Source organism: Heterocephalus glaber, unplaced genomic scaffold, assembly GCF_053883595.1.
Source record: "Heterocephalus glaber isolate CG9 unplaced genomic scaffold, H.glaber_assembly_v1.0 deba00001472, whole genome shotgun sequence".
In the NCBI taxonomy this organism is placed as follows: domain Eukaryota; kingdom Metazoa; phylum Chordata; class Mammalia; order Rodentia; family Bathyergidae; genus Heterocephalus; species Heterocephalus glaber.
The window spans coordinates 74,660,183-74,667,181 of record NW_028258315.1 but is presented as its reverse complement, the minus strand read 5'-3'; the positions used below and the strand labels follow the sequence as shown (position 1 = coordinate 74,667,181).

Here is a 6,999-nt window from a genome sequence, read left to right as displayed (position 1 = left end):
AACAGCAGAGAAGATGTACCTATGTTTACTCATTAGGCTATGCATATAGAATATCATCAAAGGGTGGTAAATGTTGGGGAGATAGTGTACCAACACATTCAATTTGCTACAACTTTTTGAATACATAAAATGTCTACCAAAGAATAAGAATATCCCAGCTAGTTTACCAACTGCAATAAAAATGATTGATGACTTCAAAATTGTTTTCAATCATGAACCTTCAGATATTTGTTAAGCAATACAGCGAGAGCTGTAAGAGACAAAATAACTGGAGAGGACCAACAATCTTGGCATGTAGGACCTTGTTGGACATGAAGAATCGCAGGCATTTATATATACTTGAAGTCTGAGAGGCACTGCTCTCAGTATCTCCTTTCTTAAATAGGTTCTTGCTGGAGATGGGAAAGCAACAGTAAACTACTGAGGGTAAAATTTTAGGAATTACTAAACAATGTGGTGTGAAATATATAGGCTATAAGAGTTAATGAGGGAAGGTTATGAGCACCATTAATGTTTTCATTGGATATCAGAATATTAATTCCATTTTTGTTGGATTATAATTAGTTGCTTACATGCCATCTGTGTTGAATATTGATAAATTTGGTAATGATTAGGAACATGGCCTGTGCATATCTGAATCCCTTTTGGTACTAGGTACACAATATAAAAAGTACATAAAGAGCAGGGTGTGGTGGCACATTCCTGTAATCCGAGCCCTCTGGGGGGTTGAAGCAGGAGGATCCTAAATTTGAGCCCAGTCTGGACAACTTAGTGAGTTAGCAAGACCTTGTCTCAAAAATAAAAAACACAAAAAGGGCTGGGGATACAGCTTAGTGCAAAGACTCTAGGTTCAATGCCCATAAAGATTTCTTAAATAAGTGAATTAAACATTTGTCTCTGGTAATATCATCTTGGCTGATTTTTTTTTTCCAGAAGCAAATTTTAGGGGAATTTTCTTGAAGAAAGCATAAGAGAATTTTTGTTTGTTTGTTTGGGTTTTTTTGGTACCAGGGATCAAACTCGGGTCCTTGCGCTTGCGCAGCAGGTGGTGAAACCACTGAGCTGAATCTCCAACCCGTAAGAGAATGTTTTAAATCAGGACATTTCTCACTCCAGTTTTTGTTTCATATATTAGGAAGCCCAGAGTTGCTCACAGGGAACTCTCCATGGGAAGAGAGAGTAAAGTTTACACTTTACTGTACCACAGTAATCTAAGTCAAGGATGTGAAACAAATCAGGAAATGAGTTGATTAAAATATTATTTCCTCAGATATGAGGTCAATCAACAAAACTTAGTAAAAGACTAAAAGCACTTTGGATTCTTACATCCCTTAAAGTGGTAGAAATTATTGATGTTGTACGATAAAAATAAACAAAGACTATGAGAACTTTTTTCTCATTCTTCCCTACCGTGTTGTCTCATCTTTTTTTTTTTTTTTTTTTATAACAAGAGTTCTTTATTACATGGTTTTGAATACATAGCAGGCCGATCGTGGTCCCTGAAATTAACAGCCATGTTCCATAAAAGCCTGTTAATGTTGTACCTCAACACTAATCCTAAAGGGCTTCCTTCAAATTCCCTTTACAAAGCCTTGTGCAAAAGTTTAAGCACCAGTAAGACTGTTGCTAGCAGTACTTTTATTTTGTTATCATCATTATCATCAAACTTGCAGTTTCTTCCTCCTATGTGCCTGGCCCTGTAAAATGGGTGCTATGCCCTGCCTTGTGGTACAAAGTGTATAAATACAATATACCAATACAAAGTGGAAGCCATTTAAAAGAGCTTAGTAACAACTACCAGGAGATAATTAAATCTGGAGTGTTGATGAATCTGGAGAGATCTGGAAACAACTCACAAACATTACAGTAAAAGTTTTACTTGGGAAGGAGCAAGAGGAGAACTCTTCAAGTGCTACTGAAAGTGTAAATAAGGACTAAAATGTATAATAATAGGTAATATGAAATAAGAAAAGGGGCAAAGGGGAAGGAAGTGGGAGGGGTAGGGGAAAGGATAGAAGGGAATGGGATTAATATGAGAAAATGGAAAAATAGGAACAAAATCTTTGTAAATAGAGAAGAACGGAGGGGTTGAAGGGAGGGCTGGGCAAGGGTGAAAAATAAGAACCAAGAGAGATTATGTAAAGGTGCAAATTTCCAATGATGAATGTCATTATATTGTATACCTGAAATGTACCAATGATTAGAATGAGTAATCGATAATGCAAAATAGGAAGAAAAGGTCCAAAGGGGTAGGGGTACTGGGAGGGGCAGGGGAAAGGAAAGAAGGGAAAGGAAAAATGCTGAGAAATGGAAATAAAGTCTTTGTAAATAGGGAAGGGTGGAGGGGGTGAAGGGAGAGCTAGGAATGGGGAAAAAATAAGAACCAAGATGCATCATGTAAAGGTACAATTCCCAATGAGAAATGTAATTGTGTTGTATACCTACAATGTACCAATAAGTGCTACTGAAGGATTTTCTAAGGTGCCCCAAGTTTACTTCCTTTCTGCTATTATCTTCAAATACTGCAGAGCATTGTGAGCTGCGTCACTCTGGGCTGTGCCGAAGGGGATTCCTGAACTGTGACAGACGGTGATAGGACTAGTGGACAATTCGTTGAGACATTGATACTGCCCATTGGCCCTCAGTTAGATATAACTGGTGGTTAGTTGACTAGCATTGTAAACTGTTAATGACTGATGTATCCTATATCCAAATATGTTATGTTAAAACCTTGTTCCTTGGCAATTTCACTAAGAAGCTGGATGTAATCTGTATTTGGAATACTAAGGAGGCTTCTTTTCAGTAAGTTGATCTTTTCACCAGGAGAATTCCTCAAGGAATGCCAAGTGCATCCTAAAGAATGCCCTACCATATTTGTTAGAGAAATATGGTTCTCTGGAGAAATTTTACTAAATTTGGCAAGAAATTTCTCAGCAGCATTTCTCTTGGATTGTTTTTTTGATGCCCCCTTTCCAGTTTCCATAAATGACTCTGGCCTGCAAATCGTGGTATATTCTCTTTTATGAGCAGGTCCTCCCTCCTGGGAAAGGGTATATTCAGGAAGTCTCCAGCCATGATGGATGGCAAGTTCCTGTAATGAACCAATAGGGTTAAGCTGATTCTTTGGTTGCTTGGAAGGGTCAGGCATTAAAGGGTCAGGAACTGAAAAGCAAATACTTGCATTGGCTTTCAAAATGTTTATGGCAGCCTCTGCAGCTCTGTGTTTCGCCAGCTTCTTACTGTTACCTTCACCTGTGCAGGTTATGTCACCAACGGTTACTCTGAAGGTGAAAGTGGACACGTGTATTTGCACGTCAGATCTTTCACATTCATAAACCGGGATGTTCTTGGTCTTCATGCCTATTCGTGTAATACCTGAATCGGTGTTTTCCCTGGCTTAGCTGTTATCATCTTCCCCAAACTGCAAAAACCAGAGAAAGATGGGCTTTGCCTGTCAAAGCAGAGAGGGACGCAGCGGCGTACACTGGCCAGCTTGACAGCTACCGATGGTGACCAGAGAGGAGCCCTGGCTGCCCGGTGGCCAGTGACACAGCTGGAAAGGCCTGGGCGCACCTGTCTCCCTGCAGCAGTGCTGGGGCAGGGGCTCGAATGATGACAGCTTTACGGGGAACTCGAACGTGAGATTCTCCGGGGAGCAGGGCGAGCAATAGCGCTGCAACCCCCGGGCCCAGCCCAGGACCCTGTCCCAGCGGAGGAGCACCCACGCGTCCCCCGCGCCCCCCGTCGCCCGGAGCCCTACCGTGTTGTCTCATCTTTCGCAACTTATGCACAATGTGACTTGAAAAATCAGCAAAAGAACTTTTTTCTTTTGTGAGGTGGTAAATACCAGCTGGAGCTTTGTGAGCAGTCAGTAATATACCTGGCAGAGAACCAAGGTAACTGCCACCTGAAAATTTTCCGCTCTGCTATTATTCACCAGAAAGATCAGAAGAAACGTCCTCTTTGGGCTTTCATACAAAGGACTTTTCCTAGAGCACTGACAGTTTTTGAGTTTCCCCTGTGCTTATTCTGGGCTCAAATGTTTAATCTCAGAATGGTCTTATTCCTCAGCAGGCATGTAGGTTTTTTCTCCTGGCCACAGCTTGGGATGTCCTCAGGTAATAGACACCAACTTAAACATCAAAACAAGTGAAATGTACTTAGAACTGGCAATGTAGGAGAGGCCACAAATGACAGGTCCCTGACTTAATCCCTCAGGTTTTGCTTGCAAGTTTCCAACCATTGGTGCATAGATGCCTCTCCATTCTTGACACCATTGCCCTAAGCTTAGGGAGACTTTACTACCTGTACATGAAGCAGGCCTGAAGTTCAAGAAAATTAATCCACTCAGGAGGGCCCATTACCAATGGTCAGTAAGCTCTGGAGATGGGCAATCCAAGTTCTTCACTTCTGAGTCCAGATAATTCTAAACTGTGTGTTTTGTTTTACAGTTGGATCAAGATCCTAACATACCTTTGATTTTGCATTTCCTACTCCTGTATCATGCACTTCTGTATCATCCCAATGTTTCCTGGAGCTTCCAAATAAATTACCAGCTCTTGAATCATTGTCTCAGGGTCTACTTCTATGGGAACACAAACTCAGATGGAAAATGGGCTACCAAAAAAATTCTTATAATGGATTCCAAAGCCAAATATACATACGTATTTTAATCATCCTAAGGATAATTAAAAGCTGGCACTTACTTCTTTTTGGCCAGAACCGCCATCTTCCTGTAATTTGCCAAAATGATGAACACAAAGGGAAAGAGGAAGGGAACTGGTATATGTTCTTAAAAAACATGAGGTTGTTCCTTTGGCCACATACATGCGAATCTACAAAAAGGGTGATAGTGTAGACATCAAGGGAATGGGTAAAAAGGAATGCCACACAAATGTTACCATGGCAAAACTGGAAGACTCTGGTGTTACCCAGCATGCTGTTGGCAAGTTAAGGGCAGGATACTTGCCAAGAGGAGTAATGTACATATTGAACATATTAAACACTCAAAGAGTCAAGATAGCTTCCTGAAAGGTGTCAAGAAAAATGATTAGGGCCAGGGATTTATCTCAGTGGTTTCGCCGCCTGCTGCACAAGCACAAGGACCCGAGTTCAATCCCAGGTACAAAAAAAAAAAAAAAAAGAAAAATGATCCGAAAAAGGAGGACGCCAAAGAGAAAGGTACCTGGGTTCAATTGAAGCACCAGCCTGCCCCACCCCGAGAAGCACATTTTGTGAGAACCAATGGGAAGGAACCTGAGTTGTTGGCATCTATACCCTATGAATCCATGGCACAAGCTGAGGATGTAGCTCTGCCATTCCACATCTAATTAGTGACTTAGTGTTCTAAGGCCTATTTAAAAATAAAAAATCGTCCTGTATTGTAAGGATGGTTTTCTTAATTGAACAGGTACATGGTGTCTTTACTTCAGAGAAACAAATATTTGGGGCAATTTCTCATTGTACCTAGCTAATTGTGTCAGGTCTTTACCCTTCAGTGTTTTTCTTGCTGAAAGATGTGAGGCACTGTGCAGGTGTATACCCAAATGGCCAAATAGCTATCAAATATTTATATTGGCTTGAAGATCTTCTAAACCACCATGGGGAAAGGATTCATCAAAATAAACGGAAGTCAGTGTATGGCATTTCTGTTAAATAAATTGTTTAAAGCACCCTAAAAAAAGTTGGCAATTAAAAATTACAGCCAGATCAAAGTCAGGAGAAAATAAATGCATTCCATTAAAAAGTTGACAATTCATAGATAAGCCAAGACTTAAATTTGCCAAACCGAAGTTTCTTCCCTCATAAAATCAATATTCATCTTACTGTTTCTTCATACTCTTAAGGTATTTTTCTGACTCAATGACCCTGCTGGTAAATAGTTTCACAGAATGAGTTTACAATCATTTCAATAAGCTTTGAAAGTTACAGCATAAGCCTCTGAATCATGATCTCAGGTGCTTGCCGTGATTTTAATTCTCATGTACTAAGTGACCTTGCCTGTTTTAATGCCTACATTCAACTAGAATGCACTGTGTTATAACCAGAGTCTGTGCTTAATAAACATAACTTTAGCTTTTAGTTTCACTTAATTATTTTGCACTATTTTCTTCATACTTTCCTTTCCTCCAAATATTGGTTTATTATTTTTCTTCTCTTTTTTTTACTGAAATTCCTGTTTATTTCTATCTTTTTTTTAATAACAAAATGATACAGCTCCCACTAATATACAAACAGTGGATGTTATGTCCATAGCAACTCCTAAATCAAGAAATCCACTCTCTTACCTGCTGGATTTTGGCTGCTGATGGCTCACAATTCAGTTCCTTTTCAGGAATTATCCTAGACTAATGCAAGCTACCTTGTCCAAGGTTGCACACCTCCCTGGGGACACTAGTATTCAAAAGGCCCCGACACTTGGCCTCAATTTGGAACAATTCTGAAGGGCTACCCCAGCCCCAAAACTCTGTCTATGATCAGCTGAGGCCTCTTTTGCAATTGCATCCAGTTCAATTTTTTTCTTTTTTTTTGCCCAGTCCTACTTTCCTTACTCTTTGTAAGTGCTATTCCTGAGAGCACATGCCAATTAACTTTCCTCAGGAAAATCAGACTCTGCTTGTTTCCCAAGAAATTCTAAGGAACTTCTTAATAAAACCAAAAGGTAAAGAATGATAAGAATGGGCTAGGAGTATAACTCAATGATGGAGCACTTGCCTAGTATGTGTAAGGCCCAGAGTTCAGTCCTCTATATAGCAAAAAAGAGAGAGAGAGATGAAAGTGTACTTGTTTTTGGTTGGGGGTGTAATTTAGTGGTAGAGCATGTTCTTAATATGTGTGAGGCACTGAGTTTGAGTCCTAGCAACACTAATACACATATACACAGATACAAAGAATTCACTTTAATCTACTACCAACTGTGCACTTTGTTACTGGTATACAGGATGATGTCACACAAACTTAGAACATACAAGTATATATTTATATATTTGCTCTACAAAT

At 39.9% G+C, this 6,999-nt stretch overlaps 1 pseudogene; it reads right to left on the bottom strand.

Annotated features, from left to right (window-relative positions):
* Positions 1-2,248: 2,248 nt before the first annotated feature.
* LOC101700109 (interferon-inducible double-stranded RNA-dependent protein kinase activator A-like) lies at positions 2,249-3,515 on the bottom strand (annotated as a pseudogene).
* Between the last annotated feature and the right edge of the window lie 3,484 nt (positions 3,516-6,999).